This window comes from Panthera tigris, chromosome F3 (assembly GCF_018350195.1).
Source record: "Panthera tigris isolate Pti1 chromosome F3, P.tigris_Pti1_mat1.1, whole genome shotgun sequence".
NCBI classification, from domain to species: Eukaryota; Metazoa; Chordata; class Mammalia; order Carnivora; family Felidae; genus Panthera; species Panthera tigris.
Window position 1 is genome coordinate 53327661 of NC_056678.1, and position 26334 is coordinate 53353994.

A 26334-nucleotide genomic window follows, 5' to 3' on the forward strand; every position below is an offset into this window, starting at 1 on the left:
CGTGACCTTAGGCAAGCTATACATCCTCTTTAAGCTTTAGTTTCCTTGCCTGCCAGATAGAGGAAATAGTAATAGCCACCTCATATGTCATTGTTCTTAGGACCAAATGAGATAATGCATCTTCTACAGAGGAAGCACTCAATAAGTGTCAGTGTTTAACGTTAATGTTATTCCCCCACCCCCCACCCCGCCATGAGTCTTAGAACGTTGAAATAATATTCTTTTATATTACATGTCCTTTGTATACATGTTGCATTTATTGGAATATACTCTGATATAGTTAACTTTTTGAGTCAATAGGGTAGGTAACATTCCTTTGTTGCTCTTAAAGGAGGTATGTCTTCGCACCAACAATAAGAAGAAACTAAGGGGAAAATAAGGAAAGGAAACTTCTACCCACTTCTGGATTCCCCCATTCGGATCTGGTCTTTGAAGACTCCCTAGTATGCTTCTAAGGGACAATGTCTAAACACATCCTCTGCTACATGGAGGCAATCAGGGAACCAGGGAGAAAGCTGAAAATGGACAAATTAATTTTAAACCAGATTATTTACGTTTCTATTGTTCTCTGTATTATTTTTCCATTGCTCCCTAATCTTAATAAAACAATATGTAATTATTCTAAACAGAGCTAGACTATGCCATATATAACCAAGTAAACCAATGAGAGATCCCAAATGTGGAGGAGAAACATTGAAGTTAAGAGTAAAGCAAAATCCAGCCACCCCTCCTAAAAGAAGTCACTTTGTCCATTGCCAAACTTAAGAGTCTGGGATTTGATTTTATAAAGTTTTCAATACATTTGGAGTAAACTATGTAAAGCCTAAGAGATGCCCACAGGCTGTACTCTGATCTAAATGGTGGTCAGAAGGAAACCCTAGCTTTAGGTTCTAATGATCCCCTGATGTGTGGAAAAATTCTAGTTCATCAACTCTATCAAGGCTCTGAGGAGTGTCTTCTAACATCCTGATAAGGGCATTCTCTCATCAGTCGCACTGGAGACACAAACAATACCTGATGAGCAAGAGAAGACCCCACTGCAGTAGAAATATCCCAAAGCATTTTTGAACATTGTATTATATCTAACCCACACGTTAAAGGATTTTTACTAACACATTGAAAGAAAATTTGTATAAAGCATAGAAAACACAAAAATATGGAATCTAAGATTTTAACTTCATGTTACATTTTAAATGTATCAGATTTAGCAATTGAACTGTCGCTCTCCCAATTTGTAAACAACACATCTCTTTCTTTATCAGAAGAGGTATCACATGAGAACGGAGGAAATATTTTCTCAAATACTTGAATCACAGCTTTCATTTAAAGATGCCATCAAAGATATTTCCATTTCACCCCCTCCTTTCTTAAAACACACTTAAATGGATATAAGAATTGAACAACATAACAAAATTCCATCTTCAGTGAAGCAGAAGCAGAAGCAGAGCCCCAAACAAGAATGTCAATAAGCAAATCTTGGAAACCTGTGTTCTAAGAGCTGAGTATACATTCTATGTGCCAAAACATGGCATAAATGTGCACAAAATCAGTATAGTCTTAAAAGTCCTATCCAGTCATCCTTCAACTAGGACAGAAAACAGAATAAAACTAGGAAGAGGAGGATGATCAATGGGAGAAAGAGAAAAGGTTCTTGAAAAAAGCTAAATTCAGTATAACAAAAAGATAGAGCAAGAAAAGCTAAAGAAACAAATCTTGCTGACATGAAATTTCTGGCTAAAGTTGACCACCAGGCTGAGGGTTGAAGAACTGAGGAACTGTGACTTTGCAAAACTCCATAATATGGAGTTATTAGCCATGGAGACTTCATGAACATCCAAACCAATAGAGGACTTATCCCTGGGGCGGGGAAATGTATATAAAAGATCTTCTGGCCCCACTCAGATTTGTAGCCAAGTATAACCTTTGAAATAAACTGGTGAGGGTGCCTGGGTGGCTCAGTTGGTTAAGCATCAGACTTCAGCTCAGGTCATGATCTCAAGGTTCGTGGGTTCGAGCTCTGTTGTCAGTGCAGAGCCTGCTTCAGAGCCTCTTTATTCCTCTCTCTCTCTCTCTCTCTGCCCCTCCTCTACCCATGCTCTATCTCTCTCTCTTTCTCTCTCTCTCAAAATAAATAAATAAACATAAAAAATATATATGAAATGAACTTCTGGCCTTATCTACCCTTCCCCTAACACACACACACACACACACACACACACACACACACACACACACACACACACAATTCTTGAGCAAATAGCCAACCCCACTCAAATATAAGACATAACCTGAAAGAAAAGAACATAAGAAAATTTCTAAATGAAAGGAATAAACTTAAGCAAAATAAGTTTAACAACAAATATAACAAGAGAAATTGCTCAAGGACACTATAAAAATGATCAAGCATCGTCACAAAAAATAAAGACAACATTTCTATGAAGAGAGAGAGCTCAAAAGAGAGGAACAATGGCTGTAAAACAAAAGGAGGGAATTAAAAATGAGCCGGCAGAGCTCAGCATGAAGTTGGAGAAAATAATAAAAAATATTAGAGAGATGAAAGTCATTAGAGCATTATGTATAAAATAAACAGTATAAAAATATGGGAAATGATGGCAAGATTGGAGAAATCACACAAATGAGATGCAAAAGGGCAAAGATATAAAAATGATTATAGAGAAGATCTTAGTAAGTTAGAAAAACGAAGAGCAAACATCAGCAAAATTCAGGATCCTGAGAAGAAAAACAGAACACAAATGAAATTTAAAGAGAAATGTTCAAAGACATAATAAATTCTGGATCCTGCAGCTGCTAACTCTCCATGTGAATGTGCGATCCAAAGGTTTTTTTTTTTTTTTTAACTAAAGACATATTTTAATGACCAAGTAGTAAAAAAAAAAAAAAAAAAAAAAAAAAAAAAAAAAAAAAAACCAAAAAACAAATAACAAATAACAAAAACAAGATACTTAGGGGATCAAGATAAGACACAGCAAACATTAAAATCTCCTGCACTAAAATATAACCGTTATACAAATATACTTAAAAATTGCAACAAAGACACACACCAGTAACTCACAAAAAATAAATAAATGTTAGTTCCAAGTGCAGTCTATGTAACAACCAGAAACTGCTTGGCAGGCTAACAGGTATTTGCACACTCATATTCATAGCAGTGTTATTTTCAATAGCCAAAAGCTGGAAGCAACCAAAATAGCCATTGACCAATTAATGGATTAAAAAATATGTAAATACAATGGGTAATTTTTCAGCCTTAAAAAGAAAATTTTGACACATGCCACAACACAGATGAAACTTGAAAACTATGCCAAGTGAATAAGCCAGTCACAAAAGGGCAAATACTATATGATTCTACTTATATGAACCTAGAATGGCCAACTTCATAGAAACAGAAGGTAGAATGAAGGTTGCCAGGGGTTGGTGTAAGGGGAAGTGGGGAGCCCTTGTTTAATGGATACAGAGTTTCAGTTTTGCAAGATAAAAAGAGCTCCAGCGATTGTTGCACAATATGAATGTATTTAATGCTACTGAGCTGTACACTTAAACGTGATCAAAATGGTAAATTTTGTGTTATGTGCATTGACACTTAGTAAAAGTGTTATTAAGTCATGAAAAAAACATAGATGAATCTTAAACGCATATTGCTCAGTGAAAGAAGCCAGCTACATACTCTATTTTCATTATATGAACTCTGGGGAAAGAAAACCTATGGAGATGATAAAATATCAGTGGTTGCCAGGAGACTGAGTGAAGGGGAGAGAGGTTGAATAGGTGAAGTACAGCAGCTACCTTATTTTATTTTATTTTACTTTATTTTTTATTTTATTTTATTTTATTATTTTAGTTTATTTTATTACTTTAGTTTATTTTAAGATTATTTATGTATTTTGAGAGGGAGAGAGCAGGGGAGGAGCAAAGAGAGAGGGAGAGAGAGAATCCCAAGCAGGCTCCCCGCTGTCGGCACAGAGCCTAATGCAAGGCTCAGTCTCAAGAACCATGAGATCATGAACTGAGCCAAAAAAGCATGAGTCAAATGATGAAACCATTGTGTATGATACCGGACGTGCCACAGAAAGTTCTTCCCACGGGGAAGTTTTCCTTTCACTTGTGTTTTTCAGAACTTCTCCTGAGTGGGGCTGCAATGGAGGAGTCATCCACTTTTAGTTCAAGCCAGAATATCATGCAGATGCATCTGTAAGTCAGGCCTAAGTTTTTTTCTTCTTCTGTTAATTACTCATAGGTAACGCCCCATTTGATCAAAACCATGAGTTAAGGAAGAATCCACAACAGTGGGAGCAGCTATGATGGAAGTCTAAGCTACCTACCAGTGCTATTTACTCATTCCTTCCGATCCTGCTCAGTCCCAGTCTTTTACGTACCATTTCCATTTTACAGGAGAATGCTGCTGTGCACATCCAATTTTATGGTTGGCTAGACTAGATAATACTTGGTTTATAGTGGGCAATTGGGGGTGCATAGTCACTTTGTGTTCCAGTAGCAAAACAAAAGCTGATTTTCCATGAACAAAATGTGTTGTTAGAATAGGATACAGCCTTCCTAAAAATCACTAGGAGTCTGGCTCTTAGGCTAATGTAGAAGCTTGCTATTTAGCATCTACCACAGACATTTGGGACTTCTGACTCATAATGCCTAAGTGTCTGAGTAGCTTGTATGGCACCCTGTGTCTCATGCAGGCCCATTTCTTGCTCCAAGACATATAAAAACCAGCAGCCTTTGGAATGCACAGAAAATAGGGTAGAGTCATACAACAAATGATATATGTATCACATCTAAAATCCACAGATGCCCATTAGCTATTGTAGCTCTTTTTTTTTTGTGGTGGATGATTGAAAGGACACGAAATTATCTTTCACTTTGGAAGGACATCTCAACATGCCACAGACTACTGGACCTTTAGAAACTTCACAATTGTGGCACGGCCCTAGATTTTCATTGAGATTATATTTCAACCTCTTGCACACATGTCTTAGTAAAGTATGTAGGATGTTTGTACTTTCCTGCTCATCAGCTCCAGTTGGCATAATACCATAAATGTAATGAACCACTGTGATGTTCTATTAGATATCAAGATGATCAAGATAGCACTTAACCATAGTAAGAAAAAAGCCAGAGAACTGACATAGCCTTGAAGCAAGTCAATAAAAGAAGACATGTCTCTATCATATGAAGGCTAAATGCTTCTGTTTTCCTTTTATGATAGATGAGAGGGAAAGACAAAGGATTTAGGATGAATACATCAGGTGTCAGAACTGATGTTGATTGGCTCCAGTAAAGACATCACATCTGTAACCACAAACACTGGCATTACCACCTGATTAAGTCATTTTAAGATACAGTCATTCTCTTTGACTCATGGTTTATGTACAGACCAAAGTGGCAAGATTAATGGATATGAGATTGGAAACACCAGTCGTGTACAATCTCATCAATCCCTCCTGGGATGTGATATTTATTTTGTCAGGAGCAGAGACAGTTCCAGGAGCATCCACTTAGCAATTCATATTATAATACTCACTCCATACATAAAAGAAATGATATGAATATTTTGCTAGAAAGGAAGTACATCTTTTCCCACACAAAAAAACTCTGGACCTAGAGAACAATCAGAGACTGAAAGAACAGTCCTACTGGAGGCACAGTAAGGATAAACCAGAAACAGAAAAAAAAGATGTGGGAATGAGGACAAATGCAATAGAAATGAAAGTGAAACTTCTCTGAGTATACTTTTTTTATGCCTTTCAAAATTTTAAGCCATGTATATATTCTACACTTTAAAAAGTAAATAGAGAAAAAAATAGAAAATTGAATTCAGAGAGAAAGAAATTAAACTAATTCTACACCAAAATAAGACTATAAGAACAGAAAAAAAAAAAAACTTTAAATCAAGTAACTTATGAACAAATACTCTGAAGCATTCTAAAGATAAATGGAAATGCCAAAAAAGAAACATCTTGAACTTAGTAGTTTTGGGGGAGTGGGGGTGGTATTTGTGTAACAACTCTAAAATTATTATATTGGTAAAGTAGGATAAAGTATATATATATTGTTTTAAAAAAATTTTTTTAACGTTTATTTATTTTTGAGACAGAGAGAGACAGAGCATGAACTGGGGAGAGTCAGAGAGAGAGGGAGACACAGAATCTGAAACAGGCTCCAGGCTCTGAACCATCAGCACAGAGCCTGACGCGGGGCTTGAACTCACAAACCGCGAGATCATGACCTGAGCCGAAGTCGGGACACTTAACTGACTGAGCCACCCAGGCGCCCCTATATATTGTTTTAAAAGCACCTTTCTCCTTAGAAAAGAGACACAAATACACAAATGTGGAATGACTTAGGTGATAAAGAAACCTATATAGTTGAATTTGAATTAGAGGTATCAGTGTAGGATGATGATTAATAATAACAATAATGATAAAAATAACAATAATTTTCTAGCTCTATTTGCTAAAAGGGCACAGAACCAATGTTACCTGAACAGCAATGATCATATGTAGGATTCAGAACTACGTTTCTAAATACAATTCGCCTCCCAAAATTTTACTAAGGATTCACAAATAGACCTGGTAGTATTACACATTTCAGCATTAATATTGGATGATAACGTTAAATTCATTGGGATAATTCAATTTTCTAATTTTAAATAACGTGTTGGATATTGTCCACTGGTGATTAGAATTCATTGTTATTTATCTCTATTCTCTCTTTGTATTGCAAGGACTGGGACCTTGGGATATATATTTCTAAATTCCCATGGTGCAAGAATTCTGAAGATAATTGACTTTTTTTCCAGGGAGGTTGACTGTAATGAGTTTTGAATGGAGGAGAGGGCATTTCTTGTCTTGTAGCAGTTGAAGCATAGGCTTTAGCAGAGGTAAACTTTCAGTGGACAGCCGAGCTCTGCATTCTGTGACTCCCATTAGATTTGGGACTATGGGGTAGCTGTGATGTTGGGTACCACTAACAAATTTCTGTTGCAGTTCAGGTATGACATGAAAACCTACTTGTGACAACCCCCCTTCCTGCCAACTTCTTTATGCCAAACCTCCCAATGTATTTAGGTAGGTACCACTTCCATTTATTAAATACCTTTCCAATTGAAAAATCTAGAGGAGTTTATTCTTACACAGAAATCTGATATAAAGAATTTGCAATTATTTTTATTATTCTTTGGAGAATACCTTAAGACATTCAGAAGCTATTCATGTAATTGTAATTGTAATTATCTGAAATTTTTTTCTGACCTAATCTTGCAAGTTCATAATAATGTGTATTTCCTCTAAAGAAAGAATCATTGTTTATATTCATACAAACATCAGTTATCATAATCCAAAGTACCCACTCAAATGTTTCAAAGATCATGCTCATATTAGAAGGTAGTTTTGGGGCACCTGGGTGGCTCAGTCCGTTAAGTGTCTGAGTCTTGATTTCGGCTCAGGTCATGATCTCACAGTTTGTGAGCTAGAGCCTCGTGTCTGGCTCCACAGATGGTGTAGAGCCTTCCTGGGATTCTCTCTCTCTATGCCCCTCCCCTGATTTTGCTCTGTCTCTCTCAAAGTAAATAAATGAAACTTAAAAAAAAAAAAAGACGGTAGTTTTAAAAATATTCCATGGTCTGGGTACATCAAATTCTAGATAATTCCTTTTGTAAACAACAAACACCATGTCATGTGGTGTCTCCGTTCTCCTCCAGCTGCTGCTCCTCACAGAACCTTGTCCTATGGTGCTATTACTGCAATTTGTACCACTGCAACCACCACACGAATACCTTCTCTAATGTTCTGAAAGCTGGCAGTATCTTGAATGTATCATCTTCTTTTAAATCCGTGCTCACATGTGTCTTACACACATTCACTCTACTGATCTTTGAGGAATGAGGGCTTCCCCCTCTTTGCAATCTTGGCATACAAGGCAATGTACAAAGTAAGACTTTCATAAATGCGCTTGATTCATCGAGTCATTACGTGCCGTTTCCTCCACCTGGAAATCTATCCTTCCCTTCTTCCATTGACTAACTTATTTGTCCTCTGCAATTCAGCCTAGATAGCAGGCCCTTCGGGTTCCTCCTCAGCCTCCTGCCAGCCATGGTATTACCTGTTCCCATAGTTCCTGCCCTTGCTTCTATGAAACCACTTCACACACTTCTCTGTTTTCCTGCAGAAGCCCTGATGTCCTTAAGGTCAAAGGAGGAGTCAAAGGTCATTATTTATCTGTCCTAATTCAGGGTAGAGAAAAACCTGTTTCCTTGAAATACCCTAAAATTTACTTTAAAACAATCTAGTAGGCAGAGTAGAATAGATGAAGGAAAAAGTGAAATACATTTGGCCATGAGTTAATAATTGTTAAAGGGGGTGATGGGTACATATGAGTTCACTATACTTTTTTCTGTGTGTGCATCTGTTGTTTGAAGTTTTCCATGGCAAAAATTTCAGCGTTCACCACGAACAAGTCAAGGAGTGATTAAGGAGTGTGCTGTAATCTAGCCCCCTCAGCTCCAGTATCTGCTACTTGGTCTCTGAACTGCTATGGGGCTGCCTGCTGTTCCAGCTCATGCTCCAAGTGGTAGCTGGGCTGCTGATGCTTGCCTAAGATATGCATGCTGACGACATGGTGAGACACGCATGCTAAGGCTGTTGAGTCCCGGTGTCCTTGTATCCTGGTGTTGGAGATGATAATGACCGGGCCAAAGACTAAGGATACCATCTCTAAAGATCCTTAAACAATCTCTTTTTTAAATAATGTTAGCACTAGTGATTGACTCCTGGTCCTACAGATGTCCAAATGACATTTCAGCCAAATAGCTTTCTTTGAGTTTTACTTACTCTCTTATGGCAACCACCCCCCTCCCCCCACCCCCCCCTGCAGAGGAGAATCTAGGTTTCTCCTAGGACACACAAGATGATGGTGACTGGTTTAAGGAATTATCTGATGTAGAGGTATGCAACCATATTCAGAATAACACTGCCATTTCCTCCCTGACACTCACTTTTCTTTGCACCCAACTTGTGCTCATCTGACCTGCACACCTCCTATAAGTTGACCCTATGATTGGAAAATATACTTTTTAAAATTTCTATTTCTTCACTAACTAAAAATTATGTATAACACTGTCCCAGAAACTATGCATGTTATTTAAAAATTCAACTATGTAATATTTAAAGGGAAGTGTGTTTTAGTGCATTATAATGTAAAAGACTGTTATTCCAGACTGTTATTCCAATACGGTATTTAGTCGGACTCCATCACAAATCATCTGGAAAAGCCTATAGGGAAGAACTGGGATAATTAGTATAAATCACATTTGTTGTGCTAGGTTTTACTGGGGCTTAAACTAATCACTCATTGGAAGTTTGTACCTTCGGAAGGATCACTAACTTATTCAGGCCACCTATGTACTATTTGCTGCTTTTATTACTCCCTGGTCCCTAAAGCTAAACAGGTAATAAAAAATCAAGAGAGGGTTTCATTTATGCTCATCTGCTATAAATGATTTTACTTTTGATTCTCTGCCATTACCTCAGGTAAATACAGAATCCAAATGTGATAATGCTTAGATTTGTTTTCTAGATTTTTGAAATGAATTTTAATTTTGATTTGTTCAAACCTGTCCAATGTAACACAACATTTGTACCCAAGCTTAGATAACTTTAGAAAGGGATTTTTCCTTTTTTAATGAGTGAAAATTACATAGAGCTAGCAAAAATAGATTTGCTTTTTCCTTTGTGGCTTCATCGTATGTGGCTATTGAGTTCTTGAAATGTAACTAGTGCAACTGAGGAACTAAACTTTTCATTTTATTTTAATTGAAATAACCATGTGGCTAGTGGTTACCATATTGGACAGAACAAGAATAGAACCTAAAAGAGCACACCTTCCCACGGTGATAAAAGCAGTTCTAAAAGCCCAGCTCTGCTGCAAACTTGCTGTATGGCCCTAGAATGAGGATTTCATGACCCAAAGAAGAACAAGGTTGTGCCACAACAAGGATCCCTAAGTGTTATGTTTTCAATCTTCTGGTAGCTGTGGCAGTCCACACTTTTCCCTTGTTTTCTAGTCTCTTTATTGGTCTTGGGATCCTCACTAGAAAATGTATATGGTTTATGAGGACATAGCATCCACTGAATGGCTTATTGTCCATGGCAGCTTCCACATTTACTTGTATTCCAATGGGTAGAGCAACTGACTACTACTTGGTATCATTGCCTTTTCAAAAACAAATAATGGAAAGCTGATACATAAAATTCAGACCTTTTAAAGAAAATCACTTCCGCTTTTTTATCAAGAGAAAAACATGGGCTTCGTCACTGTCTTGATGTAATGACATAGATTTGCCCACGGAATACTCAGCAACGTAGATTTTTGTTTTGGCTTGTTTATTTTTTGGTCTGTTTTTTTTGGGGGGGGTGTGTTTTGTTTGTTTCTTTCTTTAGTAATAGCATGGTAAATTCTGACTGTTAACAAGAGTGGGGGATTTGCTAACTTCAGGCAACAACCTTTCATTAAAGCTGTCCTCACCATAATTGTCATGAAATGCTACTATTATCACTTCATGGTTGGGCCAGCTGTTGTTGAGACAATACAGATTTTTCAAGTACATCAAACATGTGAAGCACAACTGAGATCCAAGGGCAAACGATATTAGAAAAGCAATTGTGCTGTACAAATTGTAGTGCTCTATCAAGGGTATATATTTATTTTATAGCTGTTCACATGTTTCTTAGACCTTTTAAATTTGATAGCTACTTACACACTGGGACAGTCTAGGGATATTAAGTATTTTTATATTTAAAAGTCCCCAAATGTTTACATCATAAACATTGTGCAATACAATAGTTATAATCATAAAATTAATTCGGTAATTAAATAGTCAAGTTTAACACAGTCATGTCAAGCACAAATTATAAATGTTCTCGTTAAGCCTTCTAAATTGGTACTTCATTAAACAGCATGGAAAATCTGGGCAAACTAACACTGCAATGGAAAGCCAATAGAAATTTCTGACCTTTCCCTCCTTCTATTCTTGACGTGGCCAGTTCAATCAATACGCCCCTTTTAAGACACCCTGGTGTTTAAAGGGAAAAGAATGTAAAGAAAACTTGAGGGAAATAATTGGAGAATTACTGAAGTGGAGCCATTAGGTTTGCAGCTTCTAAGTATTTGCAACCAGATTTTATTTTATTTTTCTCAGTAATTGTGTTTCCTGATTAATTTTTTTTTCTTCGTCAGACATACACACTGAATTAGTAGAGCCAGTGTTCAGCACCTGATGTTTTTTAAGTGTGAGTTTATCTTCCTTTTCATTGTTAAACGTCCTGAATGTGCCAGGCACGCCCGCCTTCTCTTTCCCTTACTAATTCATCCCCATTGAAGTCTTTGTTCTTATTCCTTGGCGATGTGCTGCTTCTCAGAGGTCACCTCTTACCCAATATAAGGGATAAATTACATCAATCTGCTTTTTCCCTAACCTCTATTTAAAACGTAATCACTCTCTCCATCTTAAATATCTTCTTACAGTGTTTGTGATGCTAGACCATCCAGGGTCATTTTGTAATCTAATATAACAAGAATAATGACTTGCAGATGGGTAACTACGCACTTTATTTCTTTTAAAGTCCTCGCTTCCTAAGGCTTTCTCTAAGGGAAGATGAGGGCAAATCTTACTAAAAGACACACACCTTTGGTCAGCTTTGGGTTAGCTTTAGGGTACCAGGAAAGGTATTATTTCTGGACTTCTTTAGCAAGATGATAGTCATAAGACTCTGGCTTTTGTAAGAGAAAGGATTTGTTAGTGCATGAGCTCTTGTTTCAGGTAACAAACACTTGGACTGGATGAGGAGATCACTTGTGTAAGGTGAGTAGATGGGTCTCAGCAGAATGAGTCCAAAGGAGGTAGTTTGAAGAAGGAAGAAAACAAAGGGGAGATATACCTGGAGACAGCATCACCTAGTGGCTCGAATGAGCATTGAATCTGAGCTTCAATAGTTATCCTGCCCATGACCTTAGGCAAATTATTGTGAACTTGGTTTCCTCATTTTCAGCCTTATTATTATCTGATGATGATGGTGATTGATGATAATAACTACCTTTAAAAATCATTTTCTCATAAGGTGGTTGTCAAGATTAAATGCTAAAGTAATCTAAAACAAAGCACTGAAAACCACGTTTGGTACACAGTAAATGCTTTGTTAGTGTTTGTTGAATACATTTGTGTCTACATGTCTGTTTTCTGCGCGTGACTCCTGGAGAAGGAAGGTCTTAAATAAGTTGCTTCCTACCTAAGACTCCGGGCAACTGCTTCAACTGCTCTCACACCAACCTGAATCTGCAGGCTGCCACTTCAGAGGAATCTTGGCATTACAGCATGGTAGTCAGGGGCGGGGTGGGGTGGGGACAGAGTTTGGTTTATTCTCTTGAGGTGACTTTAGTCCCAGATATGGATGGCACCTTGGGGCGGGGGGACATACACTAAAAGAAGGGGACACAGAATGAGCTGAGGTACGGACTGGGGAGCTGGCTCCAGCAGGGTCACCACCATGAAGGTAAAGTATCTCCTATCAAAGATCACAACCCAACTTCAGAGGGTCCACACAGGCAGCAAGAGCCAAGGAGGGTAGCAAGAAAGATGACTAGCTGGGTCCTGATTCTTCCAAGAGAGAGAACAGGTCATAAGTTACATTAGCACTAGGTTAATGTAGAGGTAAAACAGAGTGCTCAGAACTAGGGACTCTTACATGTACACGGGGCATCAGTACCGGAGGAAGAACAAGGGAAGTTAGTGATCATACCGCATATTGAATGCCGATAGCTCCAGCCTTACTTTCCTATTAGGTTGTCAGAATCCTGAATGCAGAATCATCCAGGCAGAAACTGAAAAACATTTTCTTGGGGAATATAACCAGGCCAAGATTAAATTGAATATATTGACATTGGTCATTACCTGAAAAAAATAATAATAACCTATTCAGAATACTCCATAAGATCACATTGAAAACAGCCCCAACCACACACATACATCCATATCACATGACATATCCAGTCAGCTTCTTACATATTCTTAAACATGACAAGGCAACAGAGTATTATCAAACACCTTAACAAAACATGTAACATGTAAATTATCCCAAACAAGTAAACAAAAACCATAATGCATCTTAGACAGAAAAAACATTATCTTCAAAAGGAAGAACATTATTATTAGCACTATCAGCGAGATAAGAGATGATAGTTTATGCATGGTACAGGACTGTGTGGTATAAAGAAACAAAAACATCAAGAGAATAAGAAAAGGCCTTTTCAATTTAAAAACATTATAGTCTAATTAAAATTCTTCTACTAGATTAGGAAGTTAAAACCGAGGAGATCTCCGAGAAAGAAAAGCAAAAAATCAAAGAGGTAGAAGAAAAAAAGGGAACAAGTAGAGCACCGCAAAAAAGTTCTAGAGAGACAGGGGAAAACAAAGGGAATGAAACTTGTGCAGAACTGATGGAACAGTAGTTGCCAGATTGAATCCCTAGCACAATGGATGAGAATAGACCTATATATTGTGTTTTCTTAACACTGGGAGTAAAAAGAGAATCTACTAGTTGTAGAGAGGGAGAAAGAAACCACAGAGATCATATATGTGGTATCAAGAATCAGAATGGCTTTAATTGTTTCATCAGAATCAAGAAGATAATGGAGCTTCAAATTATGAAGAAAATTCTATACCCAAAAAAAAGCAGTAGTCAAAAAATACTTTTAAACCTTCATGGTCTTAAAAATCTTATCTCCCACATACCTTTTCTTAAAAAGCCATTGAGAAAATATTACACTTGAACTGAAACACAAACCAAGAAAGAGGAAGACATGAGCTACAAGACAAGAGTCAACAAAAAGGACATAGCAATGGATTTCCAGAGAGGATGGGGAGGAAGTGCCCAAAACGAGTAGATGCACAGCAATGACATAGGGCGATGGGTCCAGATTGGAACACTGTGCCTCAAGAAACAGAGCTGAGGAGGGTTCTTATCACCAATATCCCCATTGCCACTCTGGCCACCATCTTTTTAACCTCAGAACAGAATGCCCAAATGAACTTTACTCATAATCATATCTACACCTGTATCAATTTGACCTTTTGTCAAAATTCTTCTTTTTTTATGTTTCTCCTTCCTGGATCAGCTGATGACCCCCCATTTCTCCCTCAAAGCAAGGAGTCTTCTTTGATCTATATTTAAGAGCAGGAAGTAGACCACGGGAGCTTAGAAGCAGGGAATTCCATATCACCCCACAATTTCTAGTCATATTCTAGGCCTGTCAGATCACTCAATTTTACCAAGTCTTTTGTTTCTTAGGATTGTTTCATGTCCTTACCCACTGACTTCCTCAAACTCTCAAAGAGGCTGAAGTCAAACTATGATCCAGAGGCTCTGTTTAGCTTAACTTCTTTTGGATCCTTCTTCTAACATTAGTGATATTGTTATTCCCTTTTCAACCAGGTTTGTCTTTGCTACATGTTTTTCAAAATTAAACACTGCATTATTTAAAGATATGTACATAGGTAGAAACACTACAAAGGAAAGAAAAAGATGGGAATATTTTGGACAAGAGCACATGAATGCTCCTGAGATACTGCAATGATTGATTCTTAACCCAAGTACAAAAGATGTTGAGTGTATTACCACTTTTACTACTACTATTAATTTGTGAACTGCGTGCATACAGTGCACTACACACCAAAAAATGAACATCAAGAACAACAATAAAAAAATAAGAGCAAAAAGGAAGAAAGGAAGAAAAGAAGGGAGGGAGGGAGGGAGGAAGGGAGGAGGAAAAGAGGGAGGAAGGAAGGAAAAAAAGGATTAATGGCACTATAAACATCATCATTCATTCTTTCCATTTTTGTAATGTATACATATTCACTACGGATTATTTACAAATAGATTTTTTTTTATCAATCTCTGTAGTTTCTTTCTTATATAAATTCCAATTTTCCATTGATTCGACATCCTTCCAGCCTCTTGGAAATTTTACCCTGCTATATTTTAGCTCCGTTATTGAAACTTACATCAACCTGACTGCAGAGTAAAGGCATCTTTTAAGATTTTGGTGAAGAACATACTACACAATTTGCTTTACAGTTTTATGTTTTCAAGGATGTGGATATATGGAGAGGGTTTAATAACTAGGGTTTCCATGTACATGAATTTGATGTATCTACACATTTAATTTTAAAATATTTTCAACAGAGTATTTTATACTTGTTTCTGAGAGAGAAAGTGAGAACTCTGGCCAGAGCCAGATTTACCACTATATATATGTATACTGGATGCTTATAATTGATCTTTATTAAAAGTAGTAAAAATTTAGAACTACATAGTGTTACTTAAGTTTTGTCCAGAACATTAAAATATATTTCCTAAATGTCCTTAAAAACACAATGTATCAGTAACTTCATTAGATTAAACATTTCATTTTTTTAAGTTTCAATGTCTATGGAAATGAATCATTAACAGTTCAGTATAAATTTTTACAATCAGTTTATGTTCCTTCTAACATAAAGGCAGCAGAATTGTGGGCAGATCTTATCATCATCATTCTTTAATGTTAACTGACACCCTAATATGTTCCATAGATTGTGCTAAGCTTTTGATCTATACTCTAATTAATTCTCAAAATATACTTCAAAGATAGGAATTATTTTTTTTAATCTCTGAGGGAAAAATGAAGCCCAGAGACACTGTTACCTTAGTCGAATGTTACCTTAGTCGAATCATAAGACTAAGCCAATAGCATAACATGGGTGTCTAAATAGATCAGTTGGATATGATGTCTAAGCCCTTTCCAGGGGAAACAGAGAAGCAGGAAGAATTTCCAGCACGAGATGACCCAGGATAGTGAACCATAACTGAGGAGGTCAGGTAGCATTAGAACCCTGTGCCTGGAAAAACTAGAGACAGAAAAAAAAAAAAGAAAAAAAGAAAAAAACCCTTAAGAAGGGAGGATAGGAAAGGAATTTTAAAAATCACATGTTTTTGTCTATAGTCATCCCTAACTATGAAAACTATAAGGTGTTTTAACATTTTTCCAAATACTTATCAATTCTGAATAATAACCAATTTAACCCAGAGTCTTCCTGGCATAACCCAGCTTTGATTATGTAGATTCAAAAACTTGTCTAATTTTATACCCACAGACAGGCCTTCAACTTTTCTGTCTACCCATCCTCATAAAACTCCAATAAAATGAAAAATAACTTAATAATTTAAATAAAGTAAATGCATTATGAAAAAAACTACAGTCTCACCTGGTTTCCCCATATTGTATCTACCTATCTAGGGAGATATGTCTTATGAAATGCCCTATTTTGATCAAACTTGAGAAACTCTTCGTACCCTCACTGGCAATTGAATGATATAGTTTTGATTTCAAATTTGACTGTTTGCTTTATGCTACCATTTAACTTTCATCTGTGCTGCTCGCCACTGGTTCTGCTCTGTATTTCTAACTGCAGCCGGTTCAAATCTCTACGGGGATTTCAGCAGAGTCATTTGGGGCTTATACTTTTACACCTTCCTCGGTGAGTTCAGTGCTGCTAGATCTCTTGAAAGCCTTTCTAAGCCTTGTTTTTAGTTCACTAACATTTCTGTCAATTGACCAGTCCCTATGTCAGTGACAGATGTATGGAGCACATTAGCTGTAGGCCCATCTCTACATGAGAAAATACCTTTTTTTTTTTTTAACAGTGCAACACAATGTCTGAAAAATAAGTCTGATAACAAAAGTTGATATGTGCTTTCATGTTGAACTCTCCTTAAGTTCCTTAAAACAGTTCTCTAAAATATCACAAAATTCCCTCTATCCAGGGTGAAACAGACTACAGAGATGGGGTCATGTAGTCACTTTCCACAAAAGGAGAAACAGTGATATCTTTCAACTTAATCTCTTCTTCATAGATATCCAGGACTTGTGAGTCATAGTACCACACATTCATGATCCTGCCATGAATGCATTATGAGTCTACAACAAACAGTTGCAAAGTATAAAGCCCAGTGACATCAACTGTCAAGAGAAAATTTATGTAACCACTCTCTGAGATACACTATCAATAAAATGGGGACATTAACAGACCTGAATTCAGACTGCTGCTGTGCAATGAATTGAGAAAATGTATGCAAAGCAGTGACCAGGCTGGACTTAAGTTTTCTATAAATTTAGCAATTATTTAATTTTTACCATTAGATTCATGCACACAAATACTGAATTGGTTTAAATTCCAAAAAAAAAACAACCATGCATTTTTATGTTTTCAAAGAGTAATAGCAATAGAGACTAACCTAGGAAAATATTTATAATTGATTGGTTTTAGATAATACTGCAAAGAATGGAAAGATTTAACATTATAATGGAAGGGTTCTATCAATGAGTTCAGAAAAAAAAAGTATTTGTTTGTTTAGTAGACACGAATGATTCCTGACATTCCACGCACTGACTATAATTTTCTTATAAGCATTGTGGTAAAGGAGTGCAATGCATAGAATTGAACTGCCTGGGTTCAAATCCTGGTCTTGCCCTTCACCGGCTGGGACTTTAGAGAAGTTTCTTGGTTTTTGCTGGGGTATGCTCATGGTTACTTGGGTGGGCAGAGCTAAAAATACGTATGTATTTAGATCCACATATATCTATCTCTACATCTTGACAGCATGAGTTTACACCAATACCATGAATTCCATTCCAATACACAGGGTTCATTCAAGTTTTCACCATTTCATATTTGTACTCCCCTTCTCCAGTGGCGAAAGCCTGCCTCCCATTATCTTCAATATATTTATGTATTTATTCAATGTTCCTCTACATAGATAATCTGCAGACTCTAGCAGGTGGCCAGCCATGGAGAAGCTTTCCTCTAGTGAACTGTGCACTTGCCAGGCTATCATGCCTTTGCCTTGAGCCAACACAGTGGTTCTTCTTTTTACATCATGAACTCCTTTGAGAAGTTGATGCAAACTACCTCTCCTTTCCCCAGAAAATGCATATAAGCATTTTCTGTATAAAACAATGTACACAACTCCATACAAATGCATATACAACTTGCATTATAAATACAATTATGAAGTGTTTGTCCTTCTGTGACTAATTTCACGTGGCATAATACAGAGCATGTTGGTTTATTGATGCTTCATGATCAAAACTATCCTTAGTAAACCTGTAGTCAAACTGTCTAGGTTAGAATTGTGGTTTTAGCAGATAAAGGCATAACTTTGTGCAAATTACTTGGCCATTCTATGCCTTGGTTTCCTCATCTGTAAAATGGAGAAAATAATAGCATCTACTTAATTTTTGTTTGTGAAAATTAGTTTTTGCAAAGTGTTTCAAATCATGGCACAGATATAAAAAAACACTGGATAAATTTCAGCAAATTTTAAGAAAAGAAAATGAGAGACAATATTTCCTCACTATCAAAAAATTGATATGCTCTAACAGTCTATAATCATTTAAATATCAAAACTGTCTATACAAACAATAGTAGAAACATTCTAAGGATATTCTGATCTTACTTTGAACCAAATTACCATCTTATTCTAACACCGGCAGGGGGACCAAAATGGCCACTTTGCCCCCATGTCTGCACAGGCTTTTGTTACATGGCTGTTGGTACTAAGAAAAGTCAGCACAGTTCTCAGAACCACATTGTCGCAAGTGTATGGTCACAGATTAAGATCTAAACCTCAAACCTAAAGTCAGTTCGGTCAAATCTATGAAATTGGAACAGGGCAGTAAAATTGTCTAAATTTGCTGTGTGGTAAACAGGTATCCATTTTGACTGAATCCTCTTATCTTTTCAATTGGTTGTCTTGGCATTCGTGGTGGCTTTAACTACAAACACTTAAGAAGGGAATACAATACTTATCTCCCTCACCACTCAGACTGACTATTGTAGTTTGACAATCTAAGATGAAAGATCTATTCTGAGTGCAAATAGTTATTACTAAGCGATGTGAGCATTTTCAAAGATGAACACAATGTACAATTTGGGGGCCATAAACAAGTTTCAATTACTACTATTCTCATGTGAGTGTTTATATTTCAAAAGTGTTTGGATCAAAGAATATAATTTTTTAAAAATATCAAGGCCATTTGTGTTCCTTTGGGTTACTTCTGAAGTTTAGATGCAGTGTTTATCAAAATTGTTTGTCTTGTAGAGGTAAGAATGACATTTCTAGCCTACTAGCTACATATTTAGGAATGGTCTGTCAGATAATCAGGCCTATAAATAAGAACTGGAAGCAGCTGGAACAGAATTGAATTCCTCTGGATAATTGGCATATATGTCACCCAGGGAAAGGCAGGTACTCTGTCTAAAATAATGTCGACTGATAAGACAGGACAGGTCTTCCCACATATACTACACATTTTCACAGGGGAAAAAAAAAAAGCCCAGTGTCCAGAGCCATTTTAAATTTCATGACTATGTACTTTAAAATCAAATGGACCAGTTTCTTGAAACCTTAGCAAAAGCAGGCAAAATGTCAAGCATTCTTATAATCAATCCCAGGTTCGTGTTTTGGAAACTGCCCTGTCCAGTCAGTACAACAGATTATAAAATAAACAGTTCAAGTAGAAAAGGCTCAATTAAACATATTTATAAAATGTCTGCCTTTGAGCTAATTACATAGCACTATTCATGGTTAGCAGTGGGAAAACTAGCCACTGGTTTCCAAAGGATGTCTCTTCACATAAAGGAAAACAATGAGTATGTTAAGAAAGCACTTTGGAAAGTGGTAAAGATGTATCAGTTAATCAGAATTATCTATAAAATGACCTTGACATTCACCTTTATAAAATTAACCATAAAGTTAAACCTCATCATGTTGTCAATTTTTGGTGCTAGTATACTGGTGAAAAGGCACAATCACTCCCTCTCATACCTACAGAAAAAAGACAAACATGTTACATCGTAAGATAATACTGAGTTGAGGGAAATTATCCCATTTGAGAAAATATGTTGCTCTATTTAAACATTGTCTATTTCTCTTTGTCATTGGGATTACAAATAATCATAACTAAATTTAGTGTTAATTTCTATTAGTCTGAGATGCTAATTTATAAGCCACAGTGATCATGGAATTTAAAAGAGAAAGCAGAATAAAACTACAACATGATGCTAAAAGAAAAATACTAAGAACATAAATTTTGGACATAACTCTAAAATTATGATTTATGACCAAAAAAGCTTCTTTTTGCAAAAATTTTTATCAGTTATGAAGACATGGGATATGGAGCATAAAATACCCCCTGAATTCCTTTTATTCATTTATTCAGTGAATAATTATTGCATACCTAAATTATTCATTATAATTAATCCCTATCCAGAGGAAACAGTGAGATACATATACAAATAAGGAAATAGAGCAGCTAATGTGTGCCAAGCATTAAAATGGCCACTGTATGTTATCTGAAATCACTTAAAAATGCTGCCTGATAACGGTTAGGACTCCACTTTGCCTGTGAGAGAACTGAGGGTCAGAGAGGCTCCCTAACTTACTCAACACCCAGAATTCAAACCAAGGTCAGTGTTGTTGCTAAGCTTTTTCAAGTACAATGATACTTCAGGAAGAAATATATCTAAATTATATAAATATATCTAAATTCAGTTTAACAAACCTGTTTCCAGAACTGAGAGTTAGAAGAAATATTGTGTTTCTCTATCCCTGTCTTTGTCTTAATCATCTTTTCAAAATACAGCTGCTCAGGATAGATCATTGGCCGAGATTTCACTCTTAGCAACTGGTTGCATGGGCTATTTTCTTTAAATTAACCATACACATTAAAGCAACTTATTTTAGAGTTTTCATGAGTTTAGAGAACTAGCTAAAAGAGTTGTACTTGCATTTTTATATAAACTATTGTCACTCTGAAATAACATGGTTCCTACACATTCAAAATTTAAAACCAGCCCAATAGTTGTGGTTGACAGGCTCTATATGGACACTTCAATAAATATTTTAGTTTATAAAGTTAGAATTGTAGTCTGAGGGAGGGTTGCAAACTGGGGGGAATCCCAGAAAAGAGAAGGCAAGAGGGGGAAGCCCAATATTTTGTGTATAAAATCTGCCAAAATATTTGGCTGATTGTGAGACTATGCATGATCTAAAGTTAAAACATCCAGTTAAAGGTAAAAAAGACTGAACTTTGATATGAGCTGCCACACAAAAGGCAATTTTTGCAGTTTAAATCCAAACACATTAAGTGCGCACTAAAACTAAAATCAAGACTCTTCAGAGTATTACAACAGCATTCTAAGCCTCTATAATATCACAGTAACTCTGTTCATTATGTAGTCCAGGAAAATGTTACTCACTCTCAAAAGAAAACACAACAGGGGCGGCCGGGTGGCTCAGCCAGTTAAGCAGCTGACTTAGGTTCAGGTCATGATATCAGGGTTCATGGGATTGAGCCCTGCATCAGGCTCTGTGCTGACAGCTCAGAGCCTGGAGCCTGCTTCAGATTCTGTGTGTCTCTCTTTCTCTGCCCTTCTCCTGCTCATGCTCTATCTCTCTCTCTCAAAAATAAGTAAACATTTTTTTTTAAAGAAAACACAGTGAATGGATATCAACAGTGAGATTATCCAGTTGTTGGAATTAGCAGACAAGAATTTAAGTAACTTTTAATTATTAAACTCATGAATATAAATGAAATTATGGCCCTAATGAATAAACAGATGAGAAATCTCATCAGAGAAATAGTAAGTATGCAAAAGAATCAAATATAAATTCTCAAATTGCAAATACAAACCTCTGAAATAAAAAATCCACTGGTTGTGTTTAACAGCAGAAAGGAGATGAAAGGGAAAAAGAATCAGTAAATTTCAAAATAGATCAATAAATATAGACCAGTATAGACATGTGCTATTTTCTTCCTTTCCCTTTTTTCTTTCTTCTTTCTTTTTCTTTCTTTCTTCCTTCCTTCCTTCCTTTCTTTCTTTCTTTCTTTCTTTCTTTCTTTCTTTCTTTCTTTCTTTTCTTTCTTTCTTTCTTTCCTTTCTTCCTTTCTATTTTTTTCTGGCTTTTTAAGATTTTATTTTAATTCCAGTTAGTTAACATGCTGTGTTATATTAGTTTCAGGTGTATAATATAATGATTTAACAATTTCACACATCATCTGGTGCTTATCACAAGTGCCCTCCTTAATCCCCATCACCTATTTAACCCATCCTCCCACCCCCTCCCCTCTGGTAACCATCAGTTTGTTCTCTATAATTTAAAGAGTCTGTTTCTTGATTTGCCTCACTCTCTCTTTTTTCCTTTGCTCATTTGTTTTGTTTCTTAAATTCCACATATGAGTGAAAGCAAATGTTATTTGTCTTTCTCTGACTGACATATTTTGCTTAAAATTATAATCTCCACCTCTGCCCATGTCATTGTAAATGGCAAGACTTCATTCTTTTTTATGGCTGAATAATATTCTGTCATATATACTTATACCACTTCTTTATTCATTTGTCAATCAATGTGCTTAGGCTTTTTCCATATCTTGGCCATTGTAAATAATACTGCTACAAACATAGGGGTGCATGTATCCCTCTGAATTAGTGTTTTCGTATTCTTTGGGTAAATACCCAGTAGTGCAATCGCTGGGGTGTAGAGTAGTTCTATTTTTAACTTTTTTTTAGGAACCTCCATACTATTTTCCACAGTGGCTGCACTAGTTTGCATTCCCACCAACAGTGCACTAGTGTACTGTATTATTTTTTTCCTATCAATACATGCAGCATAAAAATGTCACTAGCTTTGGATACTATCTGAGAAAATGATTTCACTATTCTCTCCTATAGTGTGGTCTCTAATGTTAAGCCAAATGTTATAAAACTGTCTTAAACAAACAAAAACAACAGTAACAACAAATTTGTTTTTCCTCTATATTATGGTAAGAGTACTTAGTTCTACATGCTGACATTTTAACAACGTTACAATCTATCAAATGCATTCTACAATATATCTTTTGTTCCAAATCATGGGATGATGTTAATGGTAAATGTTATTTTGGGTGGTTGTTCAGAGTGTATGTGGTATGTTCATCTTTAGTCTAAGTTCCTATTTATCTATTATTCTTGCATCCCATGTGACTCAAGCTTTGTTTCTCATCAAAGTCCACAAAGACTTGGGGGCGTTGGTGGCTCAGTTGGTTAAGTGACTGACTCTTGATTTCAGCTCAGGTCATGATCTCACGGTTTGTGAGTTCAAGCCCACATTGGGCTCTGCGCTGGCAAAGTGGAGCCTGCTTCGGATTCTCTCACTCTCCCCTTATCTCTCTGCCCTTCCCCCACTCTCTCTCTCAAAATAAATAAATAAACTTTTAAAAACAAAACAAAGCAAAAGTCCACAAAGATTCATTTGTATATCAAAATGATAACTTTTTGAATTTATAAAGAAAGATATACTAGACTCAGGAAAATGGTCATTTTTTCCTGTGCTGTTTATTTCCTAGTATGAAGAAAATAATTGAAAATCAGAATACTTTATGAGTATTAGAAGAGCAAAAGTGTGGTGTTAAGGGAGATTTTCATGAAGCAAGCACAGCCTAATAATTGTTCCTTCCTTCAAAAACTGTAACTTCTTGGCATAAAATAGTCACTTATTAGCCTTAGTTTCTTTAGCATGATAATCTTTCCAATTTATTTAATATTTACATTGGACTATTGATCTCAAAGTTATCTAAAGGCTTCCATATTTCTTTCTACTCTCAAGAAAGTTGAACATGGGAATTCAAAAGAATATAAATTGGATACAAAAGAACCAGGATCAATAATCTAGTATTGGTACATACTCTCCCTCATAAAGTATGGGAATTTTTTTTTGTTTTAATTTTTATTTATTTTTTTTAAATTTACATCCAAGTTAGTTAGCATATAGTGCAACACTGATTTCAGGAGTAGATTCCTTAATGCTCCTTACCCATTTAGCCCATCCCCCTACCCACAACCCCTCCAGTAACCCTCTGTTTATTCTCCATATTTATGAGTCTCTTATGTTTCTGTCTCCCTCCCTGTTTTTATATTATTTTTGCTTCCCTTCCCTTATGTTCATGTTTTGTATCTTGAAGTCCTCATTTGAGTGAAGTCATATATTTATCTTTCTCTAATTTTGCTTAGCATAATATCCTCTAGTTTCATCCATATAGTTGCAAATGGCAAGATTTCATTCTTTTTGACTGCCAAGTAATACCACTGTATATATATACCACATCTTCTTTACCCATTCATCCATCGATTGACATTTGGGTTCTTTCCATACTTTGGCTATTGTCGATACTGCTGCTATAAACATTGGGGTGCATTTGCTCCTTCAAAACAGCATACCTGTATCCCTTGGAGAAATACCTAGTAGTACAACTGCTGGGTCGTAGGGTAGTTCTATTTTTAATTTTTTAAGGAACCTCCCTACTGTTTTCCAGAGTGGCTGCGCCAGCTTGCATTCCCACCAGCAGTGCAAAAGAGATCCTCTCTCTCTGCATCCTCACCAACATCTGTTGTTGTCTGAGTCGTTAATGTTCACCATTCCGACAGGTGTAAAGTGGTATCTCATTGTGGTTTTGATTTGTATTTCCCTGATGATAGGGGATGTTGAGCATTTTTTATGTGTCAGTTGGCCATCTGGATGTCTTCTTTGGAGAAGTGTCTATTTATGTTTTTTGCCCATTTCTTCACCGGATTATTTGTTTTCTGGGTGTTGAGTTTGGTAAGTTCTTTATACATTTTGGATACTAACCCCTTATCTGATAGGCCATTTGCAAATATCTTCTCCCATTCCACTGGCTGCCTTTTAGTTTTGTTTATTGTTTCCTTCACTGTGCAGAAGCTTTTTATTTTGATGAGGTCCCAATCGTTCATTTTTGCTTTTGTTTCTCTTGCCTCTGGAGATGTGTTGAGTAAGAAATTGCTGTGGCCAAGATCAAACAGGTTTTCACCTGCTTTCTCCCTGAGGATTTTGATGGCTTCCTATCTTACATTTAGGTCTTTCATCAATTTTGAGTTTATTTTTGTGTACGGTGTAAGGAGTGGTCCAGGTTCATTTTTCTTCATGTCACTGTCCAGTTTTCCCAGCACCACTTACTGAAGAGACTGTCTTTATTCCATTGGATATTCTTTACTGCTTTGTCAAAGATTAGTTGGCCATACATCTGTGGGTCCATTTCTGTGTTCTCTTTTCTGTTCCACTGATCTGAGTGTCTGTTCTTGTGCCAGTACCATAAAGTGTGGGAATGTTAATGGGGATGTTGCTTCTCCCCCATTCCTACACTGCTGGATTCAGCAATGGTCAGTGATTTTCAAACTGCATTTGATTTCTAAAATAAAAATTAAAAAAACAACTTATTTTTTCAATCTCTCTTCAATGTAAAAGACTGAGGTCAATTTTGTGGCAATGTAGCTCCATGTAGTATGCATGTACATTTCTATCTGAAGTGTTTTCCCCGTGGGGCGCCTGGGTGGCTCAGTTGGTTAAGCATCCGACTTCAGCTCAGGTCATGATCTCACGGTTCGTGGGTTTGAGGCCTGCTTCAGGCTCTGTGCTGACAGCTCAGAGCCTGGAGCCTGTTTCAGATTCTGTGTCTCCCTCTCTCTCTGCCCCTCCCCCACTCACGCTCTGTCTCCCTGTGTCTCAAAAATAAATAAACATTAAAAAAAATTAAAAAAAGTGTTTTCCCCTTATTTCATCTTTGCTCTGAATCACATTCTAACGATAAGAAGAAGAAGAACATTGGATCCTGTTATCCTTCTAATGCTCAACCTGATGCTCACCTTAGAGATCCATGCTTATAATGACCACTGCACCAGTCCTTCAGGATTTAAAAATACTTTCATTTCAAAAGCTTGAACAGAACATATTCTTGTGATTAGAACTGAGAAAGCAGCAAAACCTAAAAGCACTTTTATCTTGTTTAATGTTTCTAGAGCTTTATTTTACATGACAGGCAAATTATCTACTTCCTTTTATTTTTGAACAAATGAAAACAAAGAGCAGAGATTACCCATTTGAGCAATAGTAGTTTTACATCACATTTTAACTCACAGTAACCCTAATGAATTCTCGTTATTGAAGTGATAGATGATCAATTTTTGAGTCAGAGAAGCAGTTCAAAACTAGCTCTTCTCCTCTCAATTGCTTCCCTAAATCTCCATTATGATCATTTAGACTTTCTCCACCCCCGCTCCCCACTCCTAGGAAGAAATGAGGGTTTTTTTGCACAAAATAATAATGACATGCTTTATTCTAATAAAAGAAGTTTGCATTTTGGAAGCATGGGTATGATAATGATGGA